Source organism: Grus americana, chromosome 1 (assembly GCF_028858705.1).
Source record: "Grus americana isolate bGruAme1 chromosome 1, bGruAme1.mat, whole genome shotgun sequence".
Classification (NCBI taxonomy): Eukaryota; Metazoa; Chordata; class Aves; order Gruiformes; family Gruidae; genus Grus; species Grus americana.
Genome location: NC_072852.1, coordinates 128392797 through 128417613, shown reverse-complemented (window position 1 = coordinate 128417613; position 24817 = coordinate 128392797). Strand labels below are relative to the sequence as shown.

The following is a 24817-nucleotide window of genomic DNA, read 5'->3' as shown; positions in this document are numbered from 1 at the left end:
GTATTTCAGGAGGATGGAATAAATTAACATCGCTACATATGCAGTAGTTCTAATGGCAAAAACACAGGACATTGTTGCAGACTTGGTCCCGCTGTGTTAACACACAGAGATGACCTTGGGAGCCGCTACTGAATTTGGGGATTATGCAAAGCGTGACTCAAGTCCTAAACAACTACACTAATCAGTTTCTCACACCTTTTACATGCCCAAATTATATGTACAGGAAAACAGTATCTTAAATTCAATCTTCTTTACTTAAGCCATTTGTGTACCTGGCAAGTTAAGAAAAAAAGTCAACAATTGCATCAATCAACTGATGCCCCTTTTCTGAAAGAAAGAAAAAAAAAATAAAATTACTATAGTCTTGATATTCCCCACAGATGTGTTCAAATATATACAGAAGGAACTCCATTTCACTACTGTTATTTCTAAAGCACTAAATCACCTAAAATGAAGATACATGAATCATTAGTAATGAGATCCAAGTGAAAAATAAAGTCAATACATAATACTATCTGGAAGTTTATAAATTATGTACTGGTGTACACTTATGCAATTACAATGTACGCAGCAACTAAAATAATTCCTGAGTGAATTTCCATAAAACAGGTTACCTGCAAGACAGTTGCTCAGGCCTCATCAATTTAAAGTCAATTGTTAAGAGTTTTGTAGTAACAGTTGGGCCTTGAAGAATAAGAGGGAAAAACCAAGACAAAACACAATAATAAACAAATAAATTTATAAAAGCAACACCTCAAAGGCATCCTGCTTCTATATGTTTTACGTAAATTCTTTCATCTTAAAAGATTATTTAAATCTTTAAAGGATGAGAAAACACAGATGGATTTGAGTTGGGTGAAGAACCTCGTTTCTTCCTCTGAATACCACACAAATGTAATTCTTAAATGTCATTGTCCTGACTTCTAATCAAATGCGTGCTGACACCTACAGATAAAATGTGGATTTATTGAATGGCATTCACATGAACTCAATGCAGTATTTTAAAAGTAATCTGTTTTTTTCTGCCTTGTTCAGCTGTGATCAAAGTGCTGAAGATAAATTTTGGCCTTCAGATTCATAAATGCAGTAGAATTTGTTATTTAAACACTCATAGGGCAATTCCTTCAAAACCCTTGCACTGGACTGACAGGCTTTTAGCCAAAAGGTAGAAAAGGACTGAAGGGAAGCCAGCAAAGCTAGATGCTCTATTTTGTCTAAACATTGCAGGAACTGGAGTACGAAGATACAATGAAATTTAGGTGGACAAAACAGTAAAACAATATCAACTTCTTAGTTATGGAATCTTCAGAACACAAAAACCAAAATTAACACAAACCAGTAAGCTGAAAGAAAAATGAACATATATAACATCTCCATCAAGCAAAAGTGACTTTGACTTTAGAGACATTTAAACGCATTTGCAGTAAATATGAAGTAGCAAATCCAATGTAGAGTTACACAATCCAAACTCATCACAGTAATTCCTAATTGTTATCTGTTAATATATTGGCCAATACCAACAACTCCTTCCTGTTTATATTTGCTACTGGCATTTAGGCATAAAACTTCTGAGTAACACTGATATCAGTGCTACTCAGAACTTTGTCCCAGTTCGGAGTCAAACAGAAGAGCACTAACAGTCTGAATACCCTCCCTGAACAGGAATTTTCCTTATTTCTCTGGTAGTGAATAGACAGAGAACTGTGAAGAGTGAGGACGGGAACAGAGGAAGCACAAAAAGATACAAACTTCTAAAATTCAGTTTCATTGATCTAGATCAGTACAGAATTTTACTTTTGCCAAGAATGTCAGCGTAAATAAAAATTAGAACATGTCCAAAAGAAAAATATGATGTTCCTTAAATGGAAGAACACTAATAAAAGCTTAACACTGATTTGTAATCGCCTTATTAGAAAATACCATTTTGTTTTCAAAGTCATGCTAGACTAACTGGATGCACAGCATGAGTTCTAAATCTGAGTGACATTTTAAATCTTTTGTTTTAAATTTATTTATTAAGTGGAAAGAAGTTGTGAGTGCATCTTATGAATCATATTCCTTCTTGAGGTAATTTTAATCCACGAGACATTTCTCTCAGTTTGGTTACGTTAGCTACAGTTCCTGAAATTACCTTTTCAGTTTTGTCATTGCATTTTTCCTACTTATTTTGCTGAAGTTGGTCTCAAGAGTAAGCCATTCCACCTTTTTTAAAAAAAAAAATAAAATAAAATCTGCTCTAGTCTGAAATGCCTTTTGGAAGAACACAGACCATTCATGCTTGAAGCACAAAAACACCCTAGCATTACTAGACTTGCTCTAGAAAGTAATATTACTAAAGTATACAGCAAACCTTGAGTACACAGAGTGCTTAGGAAGTAAAAAAAAAGTTTTATATAGATCACAATTTTTTTATATATATACGATTGAAAAAATTAGTTGCTTATTAATAACATATATTAGGACATTCATGTTTCATGACTACTTACTTCTAGATTCCTATATTTAAGATGTCTTATAGTATGGAAATAATCCTACCAAAAAATCATCCAGGTACTGAACTACAGTGTTCTCCTTTACCAGGCACAGTGTATAATAGATTATTTGGAGAATCCGTTATTTTCCCAGCTGTGAAAAGTATTTTATTGTTCTACTATAGCAAATAAAGATTTAAGCTGAATTTAAAAGATTAGCCAACTTAATAGAAGTATCTTTATTAAACCCTATGGCCCAAGAAAAATGGTGAAAACATTCCACTTTTCACAAAAGTAAAATATCACCTTTTCCAGCTTCAGCACTCAAATTCAGCAACTTTTCCAATGCATTAATTATTATTTGGAAATTAAAAGGAAAAAAAAAAGAAAAAAAAAGAAAAAAAAAAGACCCAAAACTTGGGCAAGCCAAGTCCCTAGAAACAAAGAATATTCAGGGTATTACACATTTGTTACAGTTTCTTGAATGAAGCAACCTTATAAGCAAGGACTGCTTAGGGGCCATGTGTCAATTTAGCTTCTAGAAGAGATGTGGACAAACTTCCACCGCCTACAGAGTGTTCTAGAGATTTGGCTATGCTCTTCCAAATATGCCAAGACGTACTGAGGCAGCATGAAAAAGCAGTGAGATCAGCTGTAGTGAGTTACAACTATACAAAACTGAACAACTTCACCTTTCTTTCCCACTCCAGTCAACTCAGCTGAACTAACTCAAGCTGCTAAACAAAAAACGAAACAAAAAAAACCCCCAAACTCATGCCACCCTTGCTCCAAAAAACCCACAACAAACCACCAAAAAACCAACCACCTACTTTTTCCTAGTTTAACAAGCTTACCCTGCACAATGCACGGCCTACTGAATATCACAACACTATGGAAAGGAAGAAAAAAGGGTAAAGAGGGGAAAGGGAGAGATACAGGACCAGGAACACCACCTCCCTCTTTTCAGCACAGGTAAGCTAACTGATCAGTTAAAGCCATAAAAAAAATGCACCTTCACCTGAAGCAGACTTAGAACAAAAGAACCAAAGCTGTTCTTGCATGAACATCACTAAATCAGGATGGTGGTTTTGCCAAGTGCTGTCAATACTGGAGTTAGAGAAAATGGTTGTGGCACTGCAAGAAAGCTGACTGTCAGCTGAGCTCGGAAGGTACAGCAAGAGGCCAGAACTGAAACTGTACTTCAAACTCCACGTCACTTCCCCAGAGTCCACGTAATACTGTTCTCTACAAAAATTATTTCTGAAAACTATGACGGGCCAACTGATTATAGGCAGCCAGCTCTTTATCACTGATATGATTATACTTTCTACATCTCTGTTGACGCATTGGTTACGTGCTTCCAAAGGTTAGAATACCCTCCATATGCTGCACGCCAATAGTAAAACATGAGAAGACAAGAAGGGAATTAGCTCAGCTGACAGATTTAGAAAGCACATTATTAGACAAGGTATTAATATCTTTTGGGTTTTACCTAGCACTGTGGTTTTCACAAATAAATATCATTTCAGCCAAAGTCTACATTACTAACATGAACACATCCCAATTCAACTTCTGTATTTCAATATTCAAGCAGATGTTAAGATGTGTAATTACCGTGGTGCTTCCTGCAATGACTGCAAACATACAACAGAAAATCTGTTAAACAGCAACATTTTTGAAAATAAACTTGTATAAAACCATGAAATTTGAAGATGATGATTCAAACTGAGTTGCTTCACACAAAGGATTAACTAAACAAAACCATGGTTTTTAACATCCCATCCCACACATACCGACTATTTAATAGGCATCTGCACCCAATTATAGCCTTATAAACGTGCCTGGCATGTGACCTGGCTGCAGCTACAACCATGTAATCTCACCTCTAATCCTTGAGCAGCCTCTGGAACCATGGTTGGCTTAAATTCAAAGGTGCCTGCAGTAGAATATTAAACTGACTGTACGTGGTTTAAAGCGAGCATACTATACTGATAATGGGAATAATAAAGAGAACAATTTTGTACACTAAGTTTCCATTTATTTAGCCACTTAAATAAACAAAAACAATTGACCAATTCATGCCACAAATATGTCAGAACACTCACATCAATCCAGGTGGGACTTTGGATTGCTCTTGCAGCAAAGGCAGGAAAATACTTTTATGGCAGTGTGACACCTTTTAAAGATTTGCTAACTGGAAGATCTTAAAATCTCAGAAATATGAGAAACTAGATTGTTGTAACAGTGCCAAGAGAGCAATTTTTCCTCACAACCATCTTCAGTCACACACTCACTCTGTTTAAATATGATGTATGACAACAAACAAGGATTACTTTTCCCTGCAACAGTCCAGCTAAAATAATTTTTAGGATTACATATAGCTAAGAACAACTCTCCCACCTCACCAATCACAATGACTACTTGTTACAGAAGCTTTTTTATTTACAGGGTGATACATCCCACAACTTTGGGACTGTATTGCTTCACAGAGTGAAACGTGTCAAATGTGCAAAGCATTTGACACTGTCCTGCAAGACATCCTTGTCTCTAAATTGGAGAGACATGGATTTGATGGATGGACCACTCAGTGGGTGAGGAATTGGCTGGATGGTCACGCTCAAAGAGTTGCGGTCAACAGCTTGATGTCCAAGTTGAGACCAGTGACAAGTGGCATTCCTCAGAGGTTGGTATTGGGACCAGCGCTGTTTAACATCTTTGTTGGCCACACGGACAGTAGGACTGAGCTCCACATGAGCCACCAATGTACACCTGCAGCCCAGAAAGCCAACCATGTCCTGGGCTGCATCAAAAGAAATGTGACCAGCAGGTCAAGGGAGGTGATTCTACCCCTCTACTCCACTCTGGTGAGGCCCCACCTGGGGTATAGCGTCCAGCTCTGGGGTCCCCAGTACAGGAGAGACAGCGACCTGTTAGAGGAGGGCCACAAAGATGATCAGAGGGCTGGAGCACCTCTCCTATGAGGACAGGCTGAGAGAGTTGGCATTGTTCAGCCTGGAGAAGAGAAGGCTCCAGGGAGACCTTATAGCAGCCTTCCAGTATCTAAGGGGGACTACAGGAAGGCTGGAGAGGGACTGTTCACAAGGACATGGAGTGATAGGACAAGGGGTAATGGCTTTAAGCTGAAGAAGGGTAGATTTAGATTATATATAAGGAAGAAATTCTTTACTGTGAGGGTGGTGAGACACTGGAACACGTTTCCCAGAGAAGTTGTGGATGCCTCATCCCTGGAAACATACAAGGCATAGTCAATCATTCAGAACAGTAACAGCAGCATGCTGAGCTCAACTTTAAATACTGCTTTTCTTTTTCCATGTTGAATTTAGTATGTCTGTATGAACTGACCAAACGTCTTTAAATTCTGTTGTACATGTCTTTCCTACTCATAAAATCATAGAACGGTTTGGGTTGGAAGGGACCTTGAAAGATCATCTAGTCCAACCTCCCTGCCGAGGGCAGGGACATCTTCTACTACATCAGGTTGCTCAAAGCCCCATCCAACCTGGCCTTGAACACTTCTAACAACAGGGCATTCGCTTCTCTGAGCGGCCTGTTCCAGTGTCTCACCACCTTCACCAGAGAAATTTCTTCCTTATGTCCAATATAAACCTACCACCTTTCAGTTTAAAACCATTGCCCCTTGTCCTGTTGCTACAGGCCTTGGTAAAAGCTCTCCCTCCATCTTTCTTATAAGCCTCTCTTGTATATTGAAAGGTTGCATCAGATACTAGTAAATGCTTCATTAGGAATTTATCGTTCTCTCACTCTATGGCACAACTAGAAGCAGCTCTTGCTACATAAGAAAGCTACAAGAGAAGTTTTGAAGGCAGTGAGATAGTTCAGGAATGATGCTACCATGCAACAAGTACTAATTTACAGAAGAGTTCTGCAGAATACTAAGTGAAGCTAAAAGATGTGAACACAAGTGAGTTTGTATGCCTCACAGATAATCCTGAGATTACGACAAGCATCACGTTAGTACCAAAAGCTATGAGGACAATGAACTGCCTTTCTCACCAGGACTATTATCTACAATTATTGACTGAACATTTGTGAAACATAGGCTGTGGCTGGAAAAAAACCTGCAGTGAACAAGCACACTGTCAGATTTCCTAATTCATAAACTCTAAGCATTGGCCCTGCTAAAAGCACTTCTATAGTGATACAAAGGTTTTTTTCATAGCTGTTCATAGGGTTTTTTTGGCTGTTATATCCTATTTTGGGAATCAAAATGACCCAGAAAGGATACAAGAAAATATGAAACTGAGTATATACTATAAAGCATGGGAAAAGGTCTACTGCAAATCCATGGATCATAAACTTCAGCTTTTTAAGTATAGTCTGCTGTTCACATTACCAGGTTAAACAATCACTAGAAGTTGAGGTTTATACTGGAGAGAAACTTAGCTAACAAACTGCAAAAATACTGGACTATTGTTTAATACATAAATTGTTCCAGAAAGTGAGCTTCCTTCTCAAGAGATGCGAGATGAACATTTCTTGAAGAAGAAATGTCTCCTAGTATTGCTATGGAGGGAGAGTTATCTGCAGGTCACCACCAGTTTGAATCTCAACCAGTTCAACAGGAATTTAACGCTGTTCCAGCCTGAGATGTTTGATAGCTGCTACACAAGGTAAGCGATTCTAAGCATTAGCTCCTGCTCCTACATCACAAATGCATTGCTACGCTTTGAATTCACTTGCAAGACATTCAGAACAGGCTTTGTTTTTAAGATATATTTATTTACACACTATCAAAATATGAGTCCTTCCACAAAATGAAACACTGTACTTACTTTTGCAAGAGTTCAGAGCAGTAAGTATTCACTAAAGCCAGAAGTTTCAAAAAGACTGAAGACAACAGTCATGATTTAAAAAAATATGAACCAAATTGTCATTTGGTTTACCACATAGAACTTGTGAAATTTCAGTGTTAACTACACTCATAAATCAACTGTTACACATTCAAATGGCTATTCACATAATTAGCCTGTATGTGTCCCTCACTTTTCTTCACCCTCCCACTCTGATTTGGGCTTCTCCCTATTAAAAATATTCGGTCTAAAAAACCCGAATTGTTATCAATAAATCTCAGAGAAACTACTGTCCACTTGCAGACTAAAAGCAACATAATCACATTAGTCATCTGAGCCTGTTGATATCTCCATAAAAGGCACTCTTCATGCATTCAGGGCTATACTGGTTGAATTTTTAACCAGATAATTGATTTACTTGGGCGGCTCAGCAAACAATTTCACAGTGAAGTAAAAGCTTGGCCACCCTCTCAGAGCCAAGTGAAACTGTGCAAGAACTACAAAATTTAAATTCACTCCTTTTAGTCATCCATGCTATGAACTAGCCACAGGATGAGTGATTTATGACAACAGAAACTTTAAAAAATAAAATTTAATTGTTTATGCTACCAAAGAAAATTCAAACTATTTGAATTAAGCCATTCTTAAGGTAGAAAGAGAAAAAGAGTTCTAAATCAACTGTTTAAACATCAGGTTTCCTGCTTCTGAAATATCCCTGACAGACTTTTGTGATGGCTAGTAGTAATCGTGTCGTAAACAACAGTTAAAAATAATGATTTCTCTGTCAAGTCTCTTGATGAGTTTTTATATGACAAACCTTGAAAATACTGTATTGAATACACTGATTGAATTAAAGATTTCTGCTTTGTTGATAACTGCATATATGGAAGAGCACTACAGGATAGGACGCAGACAATTTCTGTAACATATCTTGTCTTAAACTTTCACATTTTTTTGCATCAATAAGAAAATTATTGCAAAGCATATTTATACCTGTAAAGAAGTATTCATTTTCCTGCAAAGATAAAAGGAAATCATTCTATGATTCTAACTAGCTAGTAAACTAAGTTAGAAACTAATAAACTAAGTTAGTTTCAACTTAAATGACCTGTGTAAGTTTATTAGCAGCCCATATAACTGACAGCAGTGCTAAAAGCAACACCTATTGCAAAGACTGCCTGCATACTATATTCACTACAACTCTTACATCCAAGATGACCAGTTGTGAAAGACAAGAAAATGGTACTGGGAAGCAGGAACACCCATGCAACACTGTTTCTGGCCTGACTACTACTAGCCTCTCCTCACTTTGGCCACATTAAACTAGAAGAAAAACCCTAGATTAGGAAGAAATAGAGCTGAGTGAGGGGATGAGAAAACCTCATTTCAGGATCCCCAGCAAACAGATACTAATGGAGGATATGACTCTACACAGAGGAAACAGAGGAGGGAAGTGAACAGGCGCATATAAACGGGAACAAAAAGACAGAAATAAGGAGAGAGTAGACAGAGAAACAAGGAACAGACAGGAGTCAATACAGAGAAATAGAAAAGATCATCAACAGTACAGAGAAATACAAACCACATACTCCCTACACACTAGAAAATATCAACTTCCACTTTTGAAGTCTTGAATTAAGCTTTGGTGGCCTGACTTCATAAATTTGACATGACCAACTACTATAAAATATGCTGGACAAGTTATGCAGCATGCCTGTCTTTTCTACCATTCCAGGAGAATTTCTTAAGATAAGGAACCGTAACAGGAACCTTGTCTATTAAGTGATATCTTCTCACGAGTCTTTGCATGAATACCCACCCAGAAGGGTGTCACAAAAGAGGTTACATATAACATATTAAGAGGTTACATATAATATTGTATTTATCTACATATGTTTATTGCAATATAGTTATAATACATAAAAACATCAAGGTTATCTATACTCATATGTGTACATCTGTAGATGCTTGAGTGTGTGCCATAGTTGAGGAGCTGCTGTACCCGATTTCCTAGCAAAACAGAAAAGATACCTTAAAATAAAAACATCATGTGCCAACAACATATATACACACACACATATGTGCATGTATATATATGTGTATATATAGAGATGTCATAAACCCTAGATTGAGCTTTTTCTCCCTTTTTTCTTTTCTTTTCTTTTGCTTTTGGGGGCAAAGAGGGAAGAGCGCCTTAAAACTAAATTTTTGTTTCTGCAACATAATTTGTTTTCATTTAAGGTCATATTCATCTTCTCCTAACATTGTTTTAAGATCAGCTTAGCCCCAGACTGACTTGTGCCTTGGATACCATACAAATGCAGACATTTTAAAATGTTTTCATTCTGCACTGGCTTCAGCCTTCTCTATAAAGAATACAAAAAATCTCTGGTAGAAGGAAAGCTTTCTATAAGCAAGGTCTATATTATAATTGCTGCAGAAAGAAACCTTGATAGTACAAGGTACTGTTTAAACAACTGACACTCAGATAAAGCTGTAGCTGCCCTGTCTGTGGAACTGCTTCAATGGCAGATCTCATGAGGAAGTCCAGATATTTCAGACCCATTTGTTCCATAATCTTAGGCCAGAAATAGGACAAGCCAAAACAGATAATGGAAAGACCAGAATATGAATACAATTGTTCATCCTAAAATGCACTGATGCATTCCTGCCAAAATTCTTGTACAGCTTCAAAGGACTTGAACAGTATCCAACAGCTTTACTTGATAAAAGCATTAGAATGTCCTCTTCCTTACAGAGAGCCTGGCACCAAATCAGGTGTTTTAACACCAGAGAGGGCAGGCTGAGAAACTACAGATAGCAGCAGTAAAAGAGCAGCCACCAACACTGAACTTCTCCACAAATTACATTAATTTCCGCTTCACATTGCCAAATAACTTCCATGCTCTTCTGTGTGCAATGGGCAGAGGACAGAATTTGAAACTGATTTTTCTAACAATTTAAAATTAAATTAGAAGCTTTATGAATTACAGTCACTCATAGGTCACTCATAGATATATAACAGCAGAAACTGATTGTAAAGACCATGCTTTACTTCTCTCTCAGAGGCTTTCACTCATGACTTTGGCAGGTTTAGGAAAACTATGTTTGCAGTTCTGACACACTGGTTACTCAGTGACGTTGTCTGCAAAGGCAGGTTGTCAGTATTCAGGTCACCAGTCATAACATTTATTTTTGTTGGTCTGGTACCAGGTCAGAAAATTTCAGATCCAAGTGATGAGATTAACGCAATTCCTGGCGGGAGCATGCATGACTTTTTACACGCAGCTGAGTATAAAAAGATCAATTTTGTGATGATGGAGCTAGAGCCCTTTCTCACAGAGCCTGCGATCACAAGCTATAGCACGAACATGTTAAACAACTCCGTGGCTTTATAAAATCAAGCTTACAGTATAAAAATTAAATGAAAAGAGATCTTTTACTACTAGCCAGTCTTTCCACAGTTTACACTGCATGGCTGTCTGATGGTGAAGTAATGAGCAAATTTCACTTTCATCAGGTACAGCTACAGAAAAAAATAGGTATCTATGTGAATATGAGACAAAATGAATGAAGGACACTTTCTGAAACTTTCAGATAAGTAGTATTTGGCTTTTCAAAACATTTCACCCAAAAGTCTGTATTCACAATCTCAGTTTTTAAAATACCTTATTTTTATTCTACATGACAAATACTCTTCCAAATGTAAGTTAAACGTGTATAGAATCATAGAATTGTTTGGGTTGGAAGGGACCTTAAAGATCATCTAGTTCCAACCCTCCTGTTAAACACTGAAAGCAATCAGCATCTAAAGCCAGATCATTTCCACACTGATCTGCCTTACTGTACTCCATTAAGGCTGGCAGGATAAACTGCTCTGATTTCATTTCCCTTTTAGGAAGCTATCCTCATAATCCTGCTTTAGAAGAAGAAAAAAAAAAGGGGGGCTCAAAGACAGCTTCAACTTAAAATAGTTACTAACTCATTCTACTCAAAGAGGTTTGGATTATTTCACTTCTCTAAAACAAGATGTTGTTGTCCAGCAGCTCAAGGTAGGTGCATCCTCCAAAAGTGTTGTCCTTTTTTGTTTTAACAGACCTCTCCATTCTTATGGGATATATAGGGTCTTGCCAATAACTTGGTAAAGCAGTAACAAAAGAACTGCTTGAAACATTCTTTATAAAGTGCCCTAGTATTTGTGCTGTGCTCGGTGCTACATTCACCTTCACAAAAACAGAACAGTGCAACAGATATCCATCCAATAGTTTGAGTGGTTGCAGATGCAAGCTACAAAAACCTAAGTGTCTTTCTTTCACCTGATATGGTACAGTGGTTTCTTTGCTTAGATGCTGCAGCAAAGCAGATGTGGTATTAAATTAGTTCTTTAACCAATCTCCCAATTTCTTTACTGTTAAGGAGTGGCAGTGTCCATATGTTTTGTAGAGAGTAACAATATGGAGCATGCCCAGCTCTTCACTTAAACACTAAGAACTTCAATGTGAAACACAGGTCTTTTGGTCTAACTCCTAGAGTCTTAGAAGAGCAGCATTCGGTGAGAACATAGAGGAAAAAAAATCAAGGTTATCTCCCCATAAATCAAATGCAGTCTTGCATACAACAGGAGGTTAGACAGCAGAAAAATCTTAAGTTTAAAATAATAGGCAGTCATTGTCCCAGCCAGCCAAACACACTGCCACCAGAGTATTCCCCTGAAGCCAATAACTAACAGATAGTGCCTGCCCTAGACACAGGCAGCACAAAATGACAGATTTGTACATTTCGGAACCAAAAAAGCAGTTGAAAGCAAAAATGTTAAAATAATATTGTAATCTGATGCCTTGATTCTGAAGTCATAGCGTGAGTAGTCACACCCTCTGCTTAACCAAACAGCCCAGTGACTTCTTCAGAATTCTCACAAGCATTAAACACAAACGAATCACAGCTCTAAGCATCTGCATGACCTGGACTCAAGTGTATGCTTTGAGTTTTCTCTGCTTTTAGAAGAGAGGGAGCAGTGGGAAGGAGCTGAAAATCCTTGACATTTATTGTGCTGCTTAAGCATAAGCCTTATTCAGAAGGGTATCTATTTTGTTCTCCGTGTCATTGCTTTCCGTCATACAGGGAAAGAATGCTACGCTTCTGGACAATAAACCACTATTACTTTATTTTGAAGCAGAATTCAAATCTATCTGAAAATTAGATATAAATGTACTTCTAAAATGCTACTAATAAGCACGTTTTAAGAATAATTCTGCACAATAGGTCTGTGCATGTAAAACTTGGTTTTCAATACTTGAATGGCCAGATAAGATGAGCAATACTGTAACAGACCTGTTAAGTTAGACTATAGTTCATATGCAGATTATCTTGTTCCTTCCCACTGCTAAAGAAATATGCATATTAAGTATTTAGACACCTCTGTAGGATACCTCTTCCTTTGATTCAGCATAAGATTTCAAAAACAAAGATAATTTATCTTTTTAAAAACCCTTATAATACTCAAGTCACTGATTCTTACCTTAACAACTATTTCACATCATCAGTTTTCCATTATAAGCCAAATTCAGTACTGTTTAAAGTTTGGGGGTTTTCTTGGCTAAAAAAAAAAAAAAAGTGTGGAATCTTTTTCAAAACAATATTTACCTGAGAACCACAATCAAAAGAATCCCCAGTTACTAGATTTACATAATAGTATAGTGTTTTAGCAAACTTTTCTGCCAAGGATTACTAGGCTCCACTCAGGGTATACACAAGACCCTGCATACTTGAGGCCCACTAATTGTCTATTATTGTGTGAACTGTTCAACCTATGGAGTTACTCTTAATTCAACTATCTTATTACATATTTGGTCTAATCTTCAAGTTAATTAAAAATAAATTTTGCACAAATTTGAACACTTGTAAAACAAAATGTATATTCAACTCTCTGTACGTACATGCTCAAATACAGGATCCCTATTACTTTGATCGTCAGGTTTCCACACCCAACCATTCACTTTGATCAGAAGAACAACTTTCTACATATTTGAAAAGTAAATTAACTGGACACAGACAAAATAGTGTTCTAGTGAGACACTGCCTTTGTAATAAAAAAATTTCCAAGTATGCGTAAGAGTAAAGACATTCTTTATGTAGTTATAAATGCTCAAATCAACTGAACTGATTCCAGAATAAACAGAAACTGCACATAAAGAAAAACAGGCATACATTTAAGCTACAAGTTCAAACACTGTAGTATTGACTATCTACTTATTGACGTCAAAGTGTTCACTCTGTACACCAAACTTGTCAATAATTGAACACCACCATGAAAGAATCATAACAAGCATGCTTAAATTGTATCCATGGTGTGAATTTTTAATAATTTATTACAAAAAGCAATTTTTAAAATTCAAATTATTACTTTCAAATAAGAGCCAAAGAATTAAAGGAAATCTCATTACTAGAATTCAAAATTACATTTTCCCAATTTACAGAATTGTTCATACAACTGCTTTTATCAAAATAAAATTGAACTTTCAAATGTATTTTACATTTTAAGTCAGTTTTTAAGTTACTAGTGTTAACAAATATGTCTCTCTAGAGAAAAGTATATAATAGAATAGACATAACCTAGGTAGCCTGGGGAGTCAGTAGAAAGACTTAAATTACTAGTAAATTCTGTAATATTAGAACTTCTGATTAAGGTGCTATTGAATGCTATTTCCAAAAAAAAGGAAAACAAAAATAAATTCTTAAACATCAGAAGTCCAAAATAATTAACAGAAGTGAACACCCCCCCCAAAAAAAAAATTACAAACATAATTGCACCCAAATATCAAGCTTCTTACAAACTGTTTTTAACAGGGAGCATACGGCTGCAGTCTACTTCCCTTCTATGCAGAGACACAGAAATAGGCATTTATAAGGGAAAAGAAATACTGAACATCCAAATCCATCAATTTTTTCCTCCAGCATACAGTGTCACAACTGAGAACATCAAACAAACAGCAGCAATCCCAGAGAAAAAGAGGAGGTTTTGCTATTGTTGTTGAACTCTGAGAAACATTAAGAATTTAAACAAGTGAGCATTAGGCACAAACTCCCTTTAACTTCAGGAAATAAGTTTTGGAGGAAAAAATCTCTTTGTCCAGAGAAGTATTTATTGGCATAAAATGCTTAGCTATAGCACAAAATCTGGGTGTTTCCACAAGAGAAAACTATCACATGGGAAGTCTCATCTGTTTCATAATCACTTTAAACCAGCAAAAATACAGTAATTCTGAAAAAAGAATTTGCTTCTCCTTTCCTTTGAATGCCTGCTCCTTCCAATGCACTAGCACAAATGTTTAGGGTCCAAATGGTGAACTGAACATTACTAAAGTTGAAGTTTGATTTACAAACCCTAAGTACTACCTCCATCTGGATCAGCTCCCTGATTCACCTCAAAACCCCATGAAAACTTGTACCACAATCAGGTACAAAACACTGGGACAGAAGCAGGCAGCCAGGGGTGAGAGAGAGAAGTGTTAGATCAAAACGGTCATGATGAGATCTCACCAGGAAGATCTCAGAAGTAGATTCTCCCTTTAGGTAAGACAGAGAGACTATCACAAATTAGACTATCTCATTATGAATGCAGTCCAAGTCATAAATCTTTGATTCCATTTAGCAGATTTCCTTCTGGGACACACAGACACCTCATAGTTGCCACCAACTATGCAACCAATCGTTCTGGTTGCGACCAATATATCTGGATACTCATACTTAAGGGTTTAGACGCTGAAGAAAATAGGTAACATTTCTAGAAGTCTTATTTTCAAGGTTAAATGATAGAACAATCAGTATCCCTGTGAAATCCACATGATCTACATTCAGGCAAACCAGGAACCTAAACCTTGGAGAGGGGTTGATTGTTCCTAACTTCCCTGAAAACCTGCCTGAGTCTTCATTTTCTTTTTTATTTGGAAGAATCAGGAAGAGTTCTTAGCCTTGAGCACAGAAAAAACAAAGCTATCAGTCCAGATTAGTTGTGAATGAATTTCAGGGATTAGCAAACAAGAATCACAGAACAGAGAAAATAACCCAAACAGCAGGGCAAACTACAAAATACATATAACGTGCTTGAAAAACATTAGTATTTTGATATGAGATAAATAGAAGTGATGAGTTTAATCTAGTGTCATGAAAGAATTAAACCAAACACCTAAGAAGTGTGCAAGCTCACAGATCCCTCCTGAAAAGTTATTCAACAAAGATTTACAATTAAATTAATATATTCAGACATTACTTATCTTTGTCTGTAACTTATTTCATAAAGAATACAAATTATATGTACCCAAATATATGCATAAAAGTAACTTATTATAATTCAGTCTTGAGATTTACACCTTAGTAAACTCATTTAATGTTTAAGCATTCTTTTTTTCACAGCTATCAAGGTAATTAACTATGATAGGAACCCTAGCTAATTGACATTTCTTATCATTTAATAAAAATTCAGATTATTTACAATTATGTAAAATATTTGCATAATTCACAAATTTTACTATACACAGAAATAACTTGCCCTACAAGTTTAAGTATATCATACACTTACCAGGAAAACAAAACAAACAAACCACCCCCCCTCCAAAAAACACAACTGCAGCAAAAAAACCCAACAAACCCAAAACAACAAAAAAACAACCAAACAAACAAAATAACTCTGGGAAAGCAGACAAAAGAAAGGTCTAAGCATTTATAAATTAATTCCCCCTAAGCATGTAGAGTTTTTATTTTCTGAACAGACTAAATAGCCTGTACCATAATTAGTTTCATTTAAAAATTAGCGCAGCTTATGTAAGCATGTGGCAGTCATCACAACCATTTTTACTGATGGCAATATGACCAACAGTGGCAAAAAAAGTATATAAACACGCTCAGTTCAGAAAGCAGCATTTAGGAATTAATTCAAAATATCAGTAGCCTTTATTATAAACTACTACTGACAAAGTTTAATCTCAAATATTGCATGAATGGACAGGTGTATACAGTAGACCAATGATTACAATCAAGCAAATTTATTCAGAGTAGCCTCAAAGCAGAAATTTGCCACTGCCATGAGAGCCCAACTTTTACCGCAAGACACATCTGTACTTTCTGGAATCTGTGTTCTATCACATAATAAAAACATAAGAACGAGAGATACTAAAATGTTAATGTCATAACTACTTTTCTCCCTCCTGAATTAAACTCTATAAATCAAAGAAAAATACTTAAACATTTTTCTTTTTCTTTTTTTTTTCCCCCTCCTCTTCTAGCACTCCAAGCACTTACGAAACCCTTACATTTTGGACCTTTCAAAACCAAGAGGGGTTAAAAGAATTCTTTAGACTTCTTTACAGAAAGAAGGACTAAACAATGACCTATGATATATATTTTAACAGCAATCAATGGGAAAAAAAAAACCCAAAAACCAAAACAAAACAGAAAAGGACTGGTTTGTTGTTTGGTTTTGAGGGTTTTTTTAAAATTGAACTCACAGAAGAACAGTCAAACTTCTTTTGATCCTTTCCTGCCAGTTCCCTAACATCACTTCCCCTTCATCCAGTTGTTAGACATATCAAGTCCATGAACAGCAATCCCCACAGGGACTGCTTCACTCAATTCAAGACTGGCAATAAAAAGTTTTCTCCACCTCCCCCAACCACCAGAAGAGTACGCAGAATTTTCTCTATGAGAAGATATGGATTCCTTAAAAGGGGAGAGAAGTAGGGCCTCTTCCCTCATCTTTTCTGTTGTTTCTAGGAAGGGAATCCTCCATCAGACTGAAGACACCTGTACACTAATGCTGAGTTTTGACCTCTCACTAATAATCTACATGAGAACAAACTACATCAGAACTTCTGAAATGAAAAGCCCAGAACTGAACTTTACAGATAAGAACCAAACAACACAAGCTGCTGCCTCCCTGCCCTGATCACATCTTGGGTAACATATGGTCTTAGGAAACGTGTCGTGCATTTTTGTTACAACTTTTACAGAAAGTGGTCTCAGTTAGGGAAAAGCAGCTTTCAAGTGACTGGGTGTTCCTCTAGAAATAGAAGTACTGTTTGTCACAATACCAACAACATCTGTGGCGTTGGTACTAGTGCCTCAATGAGTAACAACAGGAAAGACCAGTGAAGATCCCTCAATGTTCACATTACCATAGGAAGATGTCATCCAGTTAATGGTACTAAAAACATCAAGACTTGCTGTGCAGAGTTGCTGAGAGCAAATTCCTTTCTTGTCTTCTTGTCTTTCAAAAACTAAAGTTGTCCTCTACAGAAGCCACTAATTCATCTCCCTCTCACAGACCCCTTCCTCCTAGATGAAGGAACTCTATTTCAACTCTTTGGTGACTTTCTGACTCTTTCTTTTTTTTTTTCTTTTTTTAATACAGGAAAAGATCATTTCTAAAGACAGATCAAAAAAGCTCATCTTACTTAGGTCTCTCTTAGGCCTAAGGCTACCTTCAGCCTCATTTACCTCAACTCCCAAATCTAGAAAAGGATTGGCAGGTAGAACATTTACTTGACTTGTTTCTTTTGCTTTAAAGAAAGTTCCATTTACTGTATCTAGAGAAAGGGCTTCTAAAGCAAAGAAGCAGATTTCATTTAAAAGGGTTTACATTCTGCCACTTATAAATTTAATTGTCCTGCAACAGATATGGTAGAAACTGCTTTCCCATTCTGTCCCCTCTTCCTTTAAAATGGATATTCCAAGAAAACAATAGTAAAAGAACATGTTTGTTACAGAAAGTGCTAATGAGCTCAAATCAACACAGAAAGAAGCTGGATATGAACAGGGTATTATCTCACTGTCCCTACCTGCTACTGAAACCAGGACACGTCGAAGGCTAACGTCTTTAGTATAGGAGTAAAATTACAAAACTGCATACATCATCCTGAACAATCACTCAAAAGGCTCATAAGCTCACAACACATAAAGCATTTTCAGACCAACAGTGAGATCAGTTTTGAAATACCTGTATAAAACACTGATACTCATGAAGAAGGAACAGCAAGCAAACTTTTATAACCACATTTTCACAATGCTGTCCTAACAGCAGGAAACGAAGCAGAGACACAGACTAAAATAACTGTTACCCCATGCTGTCCATTTGAAACTTACTAATGAGTTGCAAAACCAATGCTAATCTACAAAAGCACTGACAAAAATGTTTATTTTTAAATATAATTTCATATAAGTGTTCTGAGGTCAGTTACAACACTTACTTGGCAATTCCAAGATGACTAAAGTCACATCTATACACTACCAGATCACCTAGCGGCTAAAATTTGATTTGTACCAGGAAAGGACATATAGTGGCATTTCAGTAGAATTATCCAGAAAATAATAAAAAGTTTTTACCACCTTCAAGTCAGCAGTGGGAAGAAAGATGATAGTTGATATAGAATGCTTGCTAGTAGAAGTTTATCCTATTAACATTTTTTAAGAAAGCATGAAGCAGAGTGAAATTGTACCAACTTAACACTTTGCCTTATCTGGACACATCATTTCTGATCTGACATTAGCAGGATTACAGTGTGAACTACTATTCCATCAAGATGATCTTAAGAATTTCAGGAAAGAAAGGCAGATACATTTCAACAGCAATGCTCCACAAAGGACCTAGTTCCTGGCTTACTACTTCTGCAAGCTAATCTTCAGGAACATCAACATGAAAGCCAAATTTTACATTCCTTTCATAATTTGCACAACATCCAGGTAAAAAAAAAAACCCACAAAACAAACAAAAACCCCACCCACAAAAAACAAACCAACCAACAAAAATCCACCCCTTCTACTTGCTCTGAACTGTTATTGATCCCATGCTCAATGCCAAAAAAACAAAGAAGAAAACAAATCCATAACTCTTTCAAGTGCTAGGAATAAATGTCCACAGCTTGAGTTAAACCAAAGTATACAAACTCCCCACAGAACAAAAAGATTTATACCAACGTGACAAATGCTATGACATACACAGAACAAAACAAGCCTTTTGCCAGCTATTTTCAGTAAGTTGTGGCATTGTAAACCAGTACGAATTGTTCAAACAGATGAGACTTCAGGACAAATTACCTTAGAACATAACCAAGGAAAGGAAAAATGAAAACTTGAGTTGCAATGAGATTAAAATACTAGCACTACTGTGGATCTTGTTACCAAATCTGGTAACAAGAAACAGTCAACACTGAATACATTTTAGAAAAGTATCTGATTTTTTTTCTGCCACAACATCCAAGACAAATACTGATAGTATTAGAACTTTTTTCTAAAAGTATCCCCAAATCAACCATGATTTCACAGAAATTAATCTACTTTTCAAATTAATATACACTTTAGCAGATATACAAGTTCATTTGAAAGAAAGTATTTCATTAAAAGCATACTGAGTGTGAAACATGATTGATTGAACATAATCTGCTGAAAGGTGTTTTTAAGAAAGCATTCTTAATTATCCACCAGCAAGCCTCCATGCAGATAGGAAAACATCTATACTTAAGCTGTGACAGTCAGGTTACTGAACACTACTATAACAGAATCACCTTTACCTCTATCCTGTAGCTTTACTGCTTGCTTACAAAGCCTTTCTGCTTTCTACAACCCTCTGAAAAGAGCAAAAGGAGAAGTAATTTTCCTTACAGTAGAGCTAGGTTAGGTCAAAACCTGGTAATACATTGAAGATACTTTTAAAATACCACTACTTTACATTCAGGCCTGGATAAAATAAAGCCCACTTGGGTTCTGGAATTCAAGAATGAACGCTTCTTAAGAACATAAAGCTGGTACCTAACTCCAACAGAGATGACATTTTTCACTTTTATACTATAGTGCTATGCTGGCTATTATGAAACAGTACTATAGGAGGGAGAAACATTCAACATAGTAATCAATGGGGTGTATGAATATTGAAATGTTAGTTCCACTCTGACATTAAACTGACACACACACACACAGTGTGATCTATCTAGTATAATTAATCTTCAAAAAGAGAAAAAGAACAAGAAAAACCCCATCTTGATCAGTATGGTTTATTAGTAACATTGTAACTTTGTCTCACCTTCTTACCAGATACTGAATTTTGCCAGATGTATTTCAGCTTCTTGTGTCAATAAAAAGGCTTCAGTGATGTTTTTTTCTGGTAGCTGTGCACACGAGTCTCCCAGATACTAATACCACAGTGCCATCTTTTAAGCACTGACTGACAGAGCACAGCAGTCGCTGACCAACTATGCACCTCGTACAGAGTAAGAGATACTCAGAATGAGTACTCACTACCACAGATCCATCTACACTATTAGGTCAGACTTGCATCGTTTGTCTGAAGCTGGAGAGACAAATTTGCATAGTATTACTAGCGTTATTCACAACTGAAAACCTTTCAAAGGGTAACTTTGATACTTTAAGGTTTGGCAGAGTCCAAGAACCTACTCTGTCAATGTTTTCAATCAACACCTTCAACATTTGCATACATGAGTCTAAACAAGTATTTCAAAACTCTCATCTTTCCATTTAGAAAGCACGTTTCACACATGTGAATTGGCACCATGACATCACCACACATTAAATCTCAACAAAATGATTTCACAAGACCAAGAGAGCTAATATAGCCCTTCGGACAATATTTTAGTCTATTATGCCTACACACAAATAACAGTCTGCAGAAAGTTTGCATTATATAGACAACTGAAGAATAGCTCCCATTTAAAAAAAAAAAAAAATACTAATAATACCAGAAAAGTTTGGCAGGGATTTGAAACTAATACCCTAGTATCAGTTTACTGCACTAGGCAGCACCACAAATTTCCAGTTTAGCTTTATTTTCTGTTTAACTAAAGACAGTAACAGGGACAGGAAAAAATATTGCAAAACCACAAGTCACAGATATTTCTACTTTGTTACTTAAAACACTTGCATTCAAAAGCAGTCCAAAAGGTGCTTATGAAAAAGCGTGAGGCTTTGTGTAAACTCTCAGTTTCACTCTCCATTTGTCCCCTGCCTTTTAAATGTACTGTGTAACAAAAATAACTCTTTCACTGCAAATACCTTTACTTACATTTATATGTGCGCACATAGGTATATACATACCAGGCACCATACCTAGTTCAGCTCACAGCAGTGGAAAAAAGAGCATCATAAAGACACTCCTAGAGCAAAATGTGTCATACCATAGTTGAGCTGGATGACTTAGCATACACAATAGACTTCACATCATCCAAAATTTACTAGATTTGATCATTTACTCAATGTTTGGATCATCACTAACATACCTTTGGTATCAAAACAGTAAATCAAAGGCTTGTATTGTTAGTGCTTTTGCTAAAACACTGCAGTTAGTTCAAATCTTTATTTTTATATCATCCCACTTCAAGATACAGTTCTTTGAAAAATAACTCAATAAAACATCTTCTTAATATTTATTATGTACTGCAGTACATAAAGAAACACATAACCCTGACCCTATCCAAGAATACGTTTCAGGTCATTCTTTGAGGCTACTTACGCTATTTAAAAATACATACAAAATGAAACATCACAGGATTAAAGTCAGGAGAAAGCATCTACAGATCAGTGCAACCAAAAACTTAACTTCATTTAAGCACTACATAATTTCTGAGAGGGGACAGAAAGAGACAAGTTATTACCAGATAACCTTAAGAATTATATTAACGTATCCTCCTGGACTACTTCAATGGAATCCTTTACCATTAGGATTACCATTTACCATTACTCCTCTGCAACTCAATGGACAGATATCAGCACAGACATATCACCAAAGTTGCGTGGAAAAGACGACACATTTTACAACACCGTTTCAACTTACCTTCTCTTCCTCAAGATGAGGACTAATTGAAGGAAAAAGGAGCCTAGATGAGATCAGGAAACAACAAGAAAGAATGGACATAGATCTCACAATACCCTCTTTACATTTATCTCCAATCACTTATAGGAAGGGTTATGACCCAAGCCAGATAAAAATACATACAAAAGTATAGTTTCATAACATGCATCCATCGCACTTTTCCAACTCACTGTACCTAAACCAAAAAATTTGAGATTAAAAGCAGACTTAAATGCTGATTTTATTATCCTTTACTAATGTGTATAAAATTTGATACGTTAGTAATTTTATGGATGAACTGATACAGTCTATATATACATTAATACAGGCTGTTACAGCATTCTTCGGATTAGTGTCAGTTGATAGCTGCATTCTCAAGACAGGACAAAGGGTAAGCTTTAACAAATGTTGTGAAATACTTTATTTTTAAGAATCCTGTTCCTCTCTCAGTACTGAGAGGAAATGAATTTAACATTTCTTCTTTTTAGATGAAATATGTTTACTGAAAATATACTTAACAAGGGGCAGTAGTGCTGTTCTTCTCACAGATCAGGAAAACCAAATTCAGTCTCTCAGAACAGACATTGCCCTTTGACTATGCAGGCTTTACCTGTAAGTTTTAAGAGTTCTTTTATACTAAGCCCTATGAAAACAGAACTGGTCAAGTGGACCTGTTTCAGAACATAAGTCTGTATATAAACAAACATTTACTACTCAATTTTGTAACAGCAAACACCAGCACTAAAAATAACAGACACCTATCAATACATCAACAGGATGGGTTGGCCTATCCACTCTCAATATTTATTTATAATAGAAAAAGAGGGGGAAAGGAAAACTACTGTACAACATCAAGCTGAAAAATCTTGAAATGTAGTTATTATCAAAGCATTACAAATAGCTTTTCAGCTAATTTCTTTATTTAGACAATATTTTCTGCATTCATTAGCTACAGAGATATTAATAAACTACTAATAGGATCTTCAAATTAGTTCCCACCAAACCTTCAGAGACAGTTTTATGCATATTTACCTGAACATAGTGTCTTGCTTTAAGTTTTTTACTACCTCCCAGTGTGGCATACCTGGGCCACTCCATTTTCTTGGTGACAGGGATTCTCCACTGAGCTCCAAAGTATAGTTACTCTCAAGCCATCTAAGCAACTGCCTTTCCTCTCCTTATTTTCTCCTTGCTAAAGCAAGGGAAAGAACAGCCAATATTACATTACAAGTCATGTTTGAACACGGGGAAAACACACCAACTGCATAGTCAAATGCTAACACTGGAACAGCATCAAGCCATAAATAAGAGCAGCATCCTTCCACCATATCCACCTATATTAAAAAACAAACCAAAAGAAAATCCCAACAGCCAACATAAACACCCGGTAAGATCTCACATCTGACCTGAAGACAAGACTCTGGACAAAGCATAACTAAGGCCTCGCTACCTTTGGGGGCCTTCTACCTCCAGAGCCAAACCACAACAGTAGCAGCATCATACTGCAGTCAACATGTCGACGAGGCAGTGGCAGCTCTTTCACCTGTGAATTCATGGGGGGGTTTTTTTTGGTTTTTTTGTTTTTTTTTTTTTAACAGCAAGAGCCGGATCTGTGGCCAGCAGACAGCACAGCCCCTGCTAAGTGGACACCCGCATAGGATCCCCGGGCAGTCAACCAGCCACCCTCTCCAAAGGGCTCCAAAAACAAAGACCAAAGTTTTCTCTGCTCGGTGCGTGGGAGTGCGGCAGCAAAACAAGAGCCAGGATCAACACGAGTACCCTCCCATCACCGCACCCCTGCCCCCGCACACCCCGCGCCCCAGCGGATCCCCCCCCGCGCTGAGGTGTTATCCCCCGGGGCAGTCTGTTTCCCCCCGCGGAACACCGACCGGGAACGGCCAGTTCCAGCCCGCTCCCACCCAGCCTCTCCCTTGGCCTGGGCTACGGGGGTGGGGGAACAGGAGTCACCCCACGGCCCGGCAGAGCAGGGGGTAGCAAGAAGGTATCACCCCCTACTCTGTCCTGAGCGTCCCTCCCGATGAGGCACCTTCGGCAGCGAGCAGCCCTGCCCGCCCCCAAATTCAGTCCCCACGCACCCTCCTCTCGCCCCCCCGCCCCCCCCCCCCACGGGCCCGGGGCCTCTCCCCCCCTCACCGTGCTGCGCTGGGGGCTCGGCTCCGGCGGCGGCTGCATGCCCGCCCGCCCGCCCGGCCCCTCGGTTTTGCCCCGGGCCTCCGGGACGGCGACCGTTGGAGGGGGGGCGGCACGCGAGGCGCCCCGCGCGGGCCCCCCCGCTCCTCCTAGGCGCGAGCCGGCGCGGGGGGGGCGGGGGGGGAAGGGAGAGGCGCGTGCCCCCCCGGTGAGGGCGCGCGGAGCGGGGGAGGGGGGCGTTCTCCGGGCGGCACCGGGTCTCCGCGGGGGGGGGGGAGGGAGAGGGGGAGGGGGGTCCGGAGCGCGGCGCGCGGCCGGGAAGCGCTTCCGGGATAGGCGGGCTGCGCCGCACGCTCAGTGCGGGGCGCTGAGGCCGTCGGGCGCGCGGCGGGGGGAGGGGCCCGGCCTGCGCCGACCAGGCTCCGACATGGCGCGGCCCGCGCGCCGGCTGCCCCTGCCCTCGCGAGACTTGGCGTGGCGGGGAAGGGCGGGGGGGGCTGGGTGTTTGAACG

At 38.0% G+C, this 24817-nt stretch overlaps 1 protein-coding gene across 7 annotated transcripts in view; it reads right to left on the bottom strand.

Moving 5' to 3' along the window:
* TAB3 (TGF-beta activated kinase 1 (MAP3K7) binding protein 3) overlaps positions 1 to 24558 on the bottom strand; it is a 47195-nt gene extending 22637 nt beyond the window's left edge. For 4 of the 7 annotated variants that reach the window (XM_054809413.1, XM_054809429.1, XM_054809439.1 and 1 more), the window contains exon 1: positions 24309 to 24552. The gene's annotated coding sequence lies outside the window, so the exon portion shown is untranslated. Of the gene's footprint in view, positions 1 to 24308 lie in introns of all 7 variants that reach the window. The other 3 variants (XR_008574638.1, XM_054809449.1, XM_054809421.1) reach the window with 3 other exon arrangements.
* Positions 24559 to 24817: the final 259 nt, after the last annotated feature.